Genomic DNA, 10,613 nt, shown 5'->3' on the forward strand with positions numbered 1-10,613 from the left:
AACTACCGGAGAAGCAAATAAAGATGATTCTGATTCTGATTTAGAAAGGTATTGATCTGAAATATATACAGTACCATTTCTCTATTTATTTCTGCACTTAATTTAAAAATGACAATGGAGTTAGCCCAGTCTAGTCCTCAGTGGCTCAAATGCACTTGCACCTTAACTAATGTCCTTACTTTGCTGTGGTACCTGTATCTGTCCTACTAGTTACATGGTTTTAATATGGAAAAATGTCTTCATTAAGACTACAAAGAATCACCTCTAATCCGTAAAACCTCAAACTGGATTGTGCCACTGTTGTGACATTTTCCAGACACATTAGTGCGTAGCATTCTGCAAGAGCTGTGCGTTTGCAGGTGTCGGCCAGCAACACATTTATAACAATAGAGCGTCTCACTGAGGCAAATAATCAAAGTCAATACATAGAAAAATGAGCTCATCCCCGTGAAGGTTCTACTTGTCCTAACCACTGCCAATACTTCTCTGTGATGAATCGTTTTAAACCTCTAGCCAACAATGGCCATAACAAGGAAAGATATCTATTTTTTTAATTGTATAAATGCTTATGTCGGCGCATATAGCACTTTTTAAAGTGTTGGCTCTGCATGACAGAACTGAATGTTGTGGTATTTGGAGATGTGGCATGCGCACATTTTCTGCATCATAAGCACAAGAAAAATGACCTTTCCTTTAACAAGAACTGAGTAACAACAATAACACCCTATACATACATAATCCCGCCGTTTTATAATCACCCTGGTAACAGATAAAGCAACAAGATGCAACATTATTATTAGTGGCTGACTTATGTGAAGAAGCGAGTACACTATGTACGGTTCATTATACACGTGAGCATTTGTATGCAACTATACATGGTGCTACATTGGCAAAATGAGTCAGAGCTGTGAGTGGGACTTGTTTGCTCAACTCTTGATTCATAACTCTTTCATGCATGTCTGACATCATCATGCCTGTCGATAGAAGCCATACAAAGATATAATAATGTAACTATTTCTATTAATCTGGTTGTAGTCAAACTGTACAACATATTGTTTAGCTACAGAAAGAACAGTATAATGCAATGCATATGTAGGCCACTGCAACCCACAGCACAACCAACCAAATTCTGCCTGCGTGTGAGCTCACATCCACATGTCATCGCCAAACCAATTTTTGCTTCTCCACATGCTCCTTTTCACACTGGCCGTGCGTGTTTTTATGCCTGATTTGAGCACGCTGGCTTTATTACCAAGTGTACGTAAGGGTGTAATGCGCTAGAAAAGTGGAAGCGGCGGAAGGCTTTCCCATGAGGATGGAGGCTGATACGCTACAGCGGCTGCAAAGCATTATGAGACTCATGCTGTTGTGGGAAGAGAAGTCCAAGATTGGCTACTTGTCGATTGGCAGACCGGTCCATCCCAGAGGACAGAAATGTGTGCTTGTCCAGCAAGTGCGTGAGCTTTGGGTACAACAAAAACATTTCAGCTGCATTTTATAGCCATTTAACTACCTGCGCAACCAATCAGTAGAGCACATTAAGAAAGCAAAAAATATATTTTTAAAGATGATTTATAGAGGATTTAACGTTTAAGACTTTGAGCTGTGTATTTTTTTTAAAGAAGCCGGACCTTGAATAGTGAAAATCTGCGACTAATTGACGGCCGTTATAATTGCACTGAAAGGATAGTTTATTTGTTTTTTAAACCCCAAAATTCTTGAATAATCGCAGATAAACCGCCGATAACTGTTTTTGGGTTTGATTCCCCCAACCCCCAGCAAAAGAAAAAAAGAAAAGATTTGAAATAAATAGGTGAATCCGTGGGAGCCGAACCACAAGTATGCGGGGGTCTCCTGTACTCAACCACCACCAACTCCATGAGTAATTAATGCACTCCCTAAAAAGGGTTATACTGTACTGTGTAATTGCCTATACATACCACGGGATGGTGGCAAAGAACAAGTTTTGCCATAACAAGGAAAGATGTATATTATTTAATGAAAACTCATTCGCTGACAGCCTTCCCAGTTAACATGGATATTTGACTTCTAAAGCCGTCAATGGCAGTGAATGTGTTTTTAAATGTGCTTCATAAATAAATTGGATTGGACTGGACTTCAACAGTTCCTTGACACCAAGCTGCCACCTGATGGTGCCTAAGCAACACTGTTTTTGTTTTTTTCCTAAGCACAAAACAGCAAATAGGTGTTTTTCTTTTTTGTTTTTTTTGTAGTAGCAAATAAGAGAGGATATGTTGGAAAAAAATAGCTGCAAATAGGCCTATTTGCAAATGCTGAACTGTGAATATTCTGGGGTTCACTGTAATAGATGAAGATATAGAAGCAGTTAAGGGTTCTTTATACTCGCGCGGACAGCAGTTTGCATTTATACTCGAACGCGACCACCGCGCGCAGTTTTGAAAATGTACTGTAGTTCACCTCCAAGTCGGGGGTGTCGCTATGGCTGGTATTGGCTAGGACACCACAGGGTGGAGTTTCCTCTGCATTTTTTTTGCCCATTTTCAGTAGCCGTTTTTACTTTACTTTCAGTAACAAGGAACAAAGCAACAACAATGGCGACCGTGGAACAATGTCTGCTAGAACACATGGACCTAGATGACACGTTTAATTATGCTGCAAAATCGATAGAGAAGGCGGCGGCGTAGATGGTATGTCGAACCAAGGGGCACGCTGAGTACGTCATCACAGCATGTGATTAAAACGGACCAATCACAAGAGATTATCTCGTTCGACGTGCAGCGACTATTTTTGCCATGTGCGCGGCAAGCTACGCAGAGGGGCCACGCGGGGCAATTCGTCGGTGACGTGACGCAATGCGGGCGTTGTCGGCCGCGCGACCGCGGGAGTATAAAGAGGCCTTTAGGCTGACTGCTTTTATCCAACTAAATTGTGGTTGCAAACTCCTCTCGTCATTTTTTTTGTTTGTTTGTTTTTTTACGGCTCAGCCCAACTCTGTGTTGACCACACAAATAAGGATTTGCCATCGTAAATATTGAACAGGTTAAACATTTATAACCGTCGTCCTCAACGTATTTTCGTGGGGGTGGGATGGGGGGGTGGAACTGAACACACTGCGCACCACATGATAATTGATGAGGATAATCTTTCAGAGGCATCCAACATTCAAGCCTTTGCTGACTTTGATGGGAAGCGAGGAAAAAATGCTCAAATTAGGCTAAGTATCGATATGCGTGTACCCTCCATATTTGAAAACCTAATAAAAAATGGATGCCACAAGCATCGCTGTCAGGCAGTTGAACCTTTCGTGCAAAGTTTACAAAGAGATTATTCACTCAGTAGCAATGCAAAGCTTAGCTGCAGTACATGTACAACATGCGCATGATCCAATGTCATCAGGATAAGCGTCCTCTGGTGTAATTTTTCCTGCAAGTGTCCAGCATCAGTATGTCCGCATTCGTGATGAAGTTTCTTCATCATTCTTTCATTCTACAAGCAATAAGCCTTTGATGTCCATGTGTGATGAAGCTCAGAAGATGAATGGCTATGCGGTTGGGTCGACGACGCCTTGTTTCATCAGCCTCATTAGGAGATCTACATCACTGATATTTATAGCTCGTAACATTTCTGTACATGTACTTCATTTTCACTTTACTTTTCTACACACGGAGCCAAATACTTGCTTTAACGGTACTTTTAGAAGAAGATCCCCCCTATGATGATGCTTGATATGTTTTCTTATAGCATTGAGTATACAGTAGCAATGATTCTTAAAGTGTGGCACTCGAGCAGGCGAAAAAGAATTACTGCCCAAGTACTGTTCCATTGTATTAAACTTTAAGTTCAATACGTGAACCTCTTCCTAATAGGGTTTAGTTGTGCTTTGTAGAAAATAAAGTCAGTACAAAAGTGAACATTGCTAAAATGTTGTAATTGTTATCTACACTATACATTTTAAAATCTACTGTTTTACAAAACAGACAAAAAAGTAAAGCACATTATTATATGATTAGGAGCTTTCTTGAAATTGTTTTAGCGGAACAGAGAAACACTGTTTGAATGCTATGCTTTGTGACTTCTCCGATTTGCTTATAAAAAAAAAAAAGAAAAAGTTGAATTCCATTTGAAATTGCCCACTCCTGTTGGAAATGGTAAAATGCTGACATCTCACTGGAATGGGAACAGTCTGCATGACAGCACTTCATGATGCTTGAACGTCTCTTGTTTTATTTGTTTAGCACTGGTTGTAGTGTCAAAGTGACACATGCTGCATGCAGGAAATAATTCAATTTGAACCCTTATTCCATGGTTAACTTATTTTGTACAATCCTACTAAATTCTTGTGATTTTATCCTGGATACTAAGAAAATACATGTAAATTCAAGGAGTGTTTTCTAATTAAATCACTTTCAAGCTCATGGTTAGGTTCTATTAATTTGATTTATATGTGTTATTTATAGAGTATTTTTTAGATGAAATACATTGATGTGAAAGTATGAGGTAATTACCATCAAGTATTTACATTTTCAAGTTGCATCTGAGTTGCATCAAAGAATAATTTCGCTTTGCCAATTACCAAACATGGTTTTCACCAAATCCAAAGTTTTTTTCGCTAAAAGGTTTTTGTCTTTCTTTGCCAGAAACCGTCAAGAGCTTCGGCACAGTCAAACACCTCTTGCATGTTGCGAGGTGGCCATCGCCTTGTTGAACATTAAAAATGTTAATTGGAATTTTTAAAAAAGAGAGAAAATATCGCATTACCGTCCCACCTCTTCTAGTCACAGGCTGTCAAAATGCAATATTCCAAATTAGATTGTATTTGGATAATCTTTTGAACTGTAATGGGTTTCCAGCCAGCGAGCATATTACTATTGGCACATCATTATTAAACAAAAGTGACACAGAACCATCACTTTGCAGGCGGCGCCAGATAAACGTTCGACACTGTGCAAATAATATTAGTTCTGCTTCCAGAGTCAACGGCTTATCTCTCTATGCTATATTGAGTTCATATCCCTGTCTGCTGGCAAGGGCCTTCTGACAGAAGTGTCTAAATTTATGAGTAGCCCGTATGTCCTGGTATGAATAGGCAGCCGGGTGTGTGTACGGTGTAACTTGTGTGTCACACATTAACGCTTTTATATGTAAATGCCGTGTTTGTGTGCACACGTGGGCGGCTCGGATAGACGGGCACGGGCCTCCTTGTGTGCGTGCAAAACATTTTCGACATTCATATGTAAATGAGCGTGTGTATTCGTGCCTGTATATGCAGACGCGACCCATACCATGGTATAATGAGATCCGCCACTGTTGGTTACCCTCAGACAGAGGTAATTATGGCTGCACTGAAGGCGCCACGGACGCTCACGTATTCGCACAGGCCTCAATCCCACTGACAGGCCTGTCCATTTGGCTATGGGAATGGGAATGGGATGCGGCAAATGGGATGTGATAAATTGGAGCGGCGTCCGCTTTCTAATCAGCATCGCCAAACCCGTTACATGATTCAACAGCAGGCGGATGCACAACGCACGCAATGTTGTCATAGAAACAAAAAAAGTGATTAACGACGCGGGTTCTTCATTGAAGCGGGACAAAACCTGCTTCAGGTGGATTGATGACTTTGTGTACAACTAATCAATATTACACTATCCTTTCTATTCAGCTGACATTTCAAAAAGAAGCTAAGTAATGCAACATTATCATCTTCATCAAAGTTCATTGACACCAAGATGCACACAAATTACCACAGTGAGATTATTATAGGAAAAATTTGCTATTAAACATAGAATTACATTGATGAATCTGTAATCACAGCTGGGAGGAGGAGGAGGAGAAGCAGAAAAGTTCCCGCTGTAGCGATGTCACCGGACACGCTGGAAGGGGAACAGACCAAAAACTTAAAAGCTGATGGCAGTCTCTCTTCGTGATTCACTGTACAACATTTCCGAGGTCAAACGTAGGCTCTGTATGTAATGGGCATGGTTCCAGCTGACCTGTGACCCTAATGATGATAAGCGCTATAGAAACCGGATGAATGGATTATGGATTCTGTTTAGTTTTTGCTCCAGGGCTTCCCCGACAGGTTGTAATGTATATGCAAATGGACTTCAGTAAATTGGCTTGGGGCGTTTAGGGGGTTTCCCAACCTTAATTGAGCCGGCACATATTTTACATCAGAAAACTCTCACAGCACACTACCAAGAAAAAAATGTCAGGAAAAAGTATACTCAATTAAGTGATGGATACACAAGTTTCTTGTACCTTCTGCCATCCAGTGGAACAGCATTTAAGTGTTCTGCCTGTCACTATATGTCGCTTGCATAGATACATGCACAAACATACATTATTTGAAATGGATAAATAATAATTTTTGTGTTTGGGAATTGCTGCACTAAATAATAGCAAAGTGGACATTACTGTGGTTAACACAACACTCGAGGTGTCCAGGCTGGTCCACCAGGATTGTGAGAGTTTCCGTGGCAAGAAGAGAGACGCTGTTCTCCTTATTACAAGCCAGCAACAAATCAAATTGATTGATAAATTGCGTATGTTTTTTTTTTTCATCAATCATCATTACCTACTGTTGCTTTAACAAGTATTTTTGTATTTACATAATGAGAAGCTTTTTGTTGGCCATACCAACAACCAAAAAAATATATATATCGGAGTACTTATGTGTTTCTCTGGATACCCAAGGCAGCCCACAGCCCAGACTGGTTGCCAGTCAATTAGAGGCCACATATAGACATGCAGCCATTCAAACCAGAAGTGAACCACTACGCTCTCAGTGACCAAACTTCGAACTTCAAATCTTACTAACAAAATGCTTTTGGAAATGTCAAGAAAAAAAAAATTTAAATCACTAACAAACTGCATGTTGATACTGTCACTGAGCCAAAGAGGACAATGGACAATACATCCCATCCTTTCATAGCAATTCCCAGACACCATTTGCGAAGTAACTGTTGATATTTTATCTATGCTGTGACATCATTGCTTTTTTTATGCTATTATGCAATAAAATGGAGCTGTTGCTCAACCTTAGTGTTATTCAATGACTTACAAAAGTAATGAAAAAAATCTGAGAATGGTGTTCAGGCGAAACAACAACACAGTATTTTTATCCAAGGTTAGAGTATCTCATCTCTGTAGTGCCCATTTTTTTCATTACCATCATTTTGCTTGCGTTACTCTTTCTCTCCCACAGGAAAGCCATCAGCCACCCTCCATCGAAAAGATCCCGCTCTTCTTGACAAGCTCTCCATCATGTTTGCACGCTCGTAATCCCTCCATCCAAGTGAAGTTGTGATTTATTTTCTCACCGCTCGCCTTGAACCTTACAACCGCAATCTTACCCCGTCGACGTCGCTCCATCTCCGGGTGGTTGTGTTTCCCCGCTTGCTCGCTTGTTTCCGGGGGCTAATGGACTAACACCCAACAATGTCACTTTAATGCCGTCAGGCCTTTGACGAAGAGCGTGAGCTTCCTCACCGCTTATATGCAACACGCGGTGGCGGACAGCTGTAAAAGCGTGAATCATCCTTATTTGATAGACTTATCCCGTCAAGTATCAGCACGCGCCAACGGGTGGAGGGCCACCTATCCATTTTCATCAGCTTGTTTTTATTTTTATGTTTTTTTACTCAAATACAGTACTTTTTGGCTCAGTGGTTCTCAAAGTGCGGGCTTCCTCTTGTGGTAGACAAAAGAATCACAGCCTACAGTTCAGTTATATTTAACTTTTCAAAACATTTCTGTTTAACCTTTGACAACTATTTGTTTTGAAACTATTAAAACTTGTAAAAAAAAAAAAAACTTTTGTATTTAATAGTTTAATTGAATCATTATTTAAGTACCCGTTTCCCCCTTTCACCTCCTGACTCCCAGAAAAAAATATTGTCCAGTCACCATTTTGTTTTCTCAAATTTCCCAATCTTTGAGAGGCAATTAGAATACTGAAAACTTTTTTTCTTGAAAAAAGTAAAACGTTTTTATTATTTTTATATATATTATGTGTACACTATGAGTGGACACATTGCGTCTAATATCGTTACTATTTTTACAACAAACAGAAAAAAATAACAAAATGGATGAAATAACTCCAAATGTGGACTATGGGGGAAATGTTTTTAAACACTTAAGTAGTATGCCATGGAAAGTGTGTTAGATATAAAATACATTATTATTATTAAAAGATAATATATTTCAACAATATTTTAGTGTGGTGTTTAGGGACTAATGATGGTGGTATTTGGAGAGGTAGGTATTATTTTGGATGGTACTTGGTGTAAAGGGTTTGGCTGCATGCTCAGCATTTTAATAACATAGCCAATTCGTTTACGGCCACTCGGGATGTCAGCTAGTACTTACTAGATTATGTTACTGCAGGTTGTGTGTAAAAAAAAAAAGAAAAGAAAATGGCTATTTTTTTCCCCTTTAATGCTGTTTTGCATCATGTGATAGTTGGTATCAAGAAAATAAACATGTTGAGGGCATAAAGATAGAGAAGGAATATATAAAAATGAGCTGGTTGCACCATGAAAATATGGAAAGTGACTCAGGATAAGGATAGGAAAGGCATCGCTTCTCCCGACACCTACATCGCTCTGTTTTTGGGAGATGCGAGCTTGCAAAACCCTCCAAGGATAAGTAGGAATGTGGTCTGTGGTGTGAGGGCAAAAGGCCAAAGAAGAGTGCAAAACCTCCACAGGCAGTGCAGAGATTCTACTCGGAACTGGGACGGTGGAGTTCCTACCAAAACAACGCAAAGTAGAAGTTGACTTTTGACTTTGGCTAAAGGCACAAATGCCATGCTGTTGTGGAGCTTGTCTTAAAAAGCCTTACAGGTTTTATAAAGTACTGCAAAACCTGTAATTACATTGTGTGTTTACCCATTGGTTCAGCAGTAGCTTACGCCTTAAGCACCTCGAGGGCTGTGGGGACTGAAGTTGCAAGTTGAAAATTATTACAGTAGTGCCTTAAGATACAAGTTGAAAATTTGTTTTCGTATCCTAAATCAATTCCTATTGAAATGTCACTTATCCGTTGCAGCCTTCCCCAATAAACAAAAATTTCCTAGTGTTCTTAATAAGATAAATGGCACTCTATTAATTGTACATTATAAAAACATACAGTAATGACATCATTAAATACAATGTAAACAAAAATTCATTTCTGCCAGGTTTTTTTTTTTTTTTTGCTTTAATTCAAATACTAAAGTGTTTTGTAACATACTAAAACCATGTTATTGAGTTCTTTCTAAAGCAGTGATTCCCAGCCACTGTAAAGCTTCGGGTGTGTTGTGGGAAATTATCCGATTTTACTTAAATGGTCCGAAAAGCAGAAAATAAAATTGTCTTCCACGAGATGGCAGAATGTATAATTAAGCAGAGTATCCGCCTGTTTGGCCTTCAAACACACAATAGTTTTGTGTTTAACAGGCCCATACCAAGTACATTTTGAGAGTAAATTGAGATGAGATCATCATCATTTCAGTAAACAATTTTGAGACAATTTGGTGGTTGTGCCGGGAGGCTTTTGTAATGTGAAATGTTGGCCCAATAAATGTTGGGAAACACTGCTCTAAAAATAAATTCTGTGTAATATTTGTCTGGCCACTGTAGCCCTGAGTGGTTGTATCCTCAAACCTGAATTTTGGGTTGCAAAACATACACAGACCACAGATTCAGCCGTGTTGCCATGGTAGCCACTGTAATGACACTCCTTCGCAGCCACTCTATAAACATGCATAATTATCATCCCATTCATTTTCTCATGTCGTATTTCAGGAAACTATTGCCACTGTGTAAACATGCGTAATTATCAACCTTTTCATTTTCTCATGTCATATTTCAGGAAACTATTTCCAAGCATTGATTGTCTGGACAGGTTCATGCGAGCGCTCATTAAAATATAGCAACTGCGGGACCTTTGACCTCGCAATTACCACACAGGCTCATCAGCGGACCTGCAATCGGGTTCCTGTTTACCGTTTGGCCGGCTGGGATGGCTCCCCAAATACTGTGAACACAATCCAGCCTTCCTATGTGTTGGGCTGCAGGCGGCGTCTTTTATTGCAGATTCCTTTGAGGCAGGAGTATCTGAGAGAGACTCCAGAGAGGCGCTGCTCACTGAGCAATTTATATGTTCTCATCAAAGCGTCTTCTTTAGACCCTCAAGGCAGGTCTTAATTGTTCGACGTGATATCTGCACCCCACCCGGCACTCCCTCCACCCTCCCCTTTCCCACTCCCTTGCCTAACTTTGACTGTTTTCATCTCCCTCCTGCCTCCCACCCACCCTCCCTGCAGCTATTAGGAATTGGATTTGGAGCAGAACGATCCATTTAGTCTCTCTCTCTCTCCGTTTCTATCCCCCTCTTGCGCTCTCTAACCAGCTTCCACACCTCCTCTATAGGCTTCTCTCATCAAAGCCAAGGCTTAATCTGTCTATTTTTACCTGGAGGAATGAAAGGAAAGGGAATGAGGTAATGCCTTTCCTGTCCATCAGGTGGGCAGTCGTGCGTTTCGTGTTGAGTATGATTTAGAGAGCTAGCGCCACCATGTGGACTCAAAATGAAAACCACTGTGCCTGCAAAGGGATGCAAAGAGGACCGGAACATGATGTGCAAAT

Source organism: Phyllopteryx taeniolatus, chromosome 21 (assembly GCF_024500385.1).
Source record: "Phyllopteryx taeniolatus isolate TA_2022b chromosome 21, UOR_Ptae_1.2, whole genome shotgun sequence".
Lineage (NCBI taxonomy): Eukaryota > Metazoa > Chordata > Actinopteri > Syngnathiformes > Syngnathidae > Phyllopteryx > Phyllopteryx taeniolatus.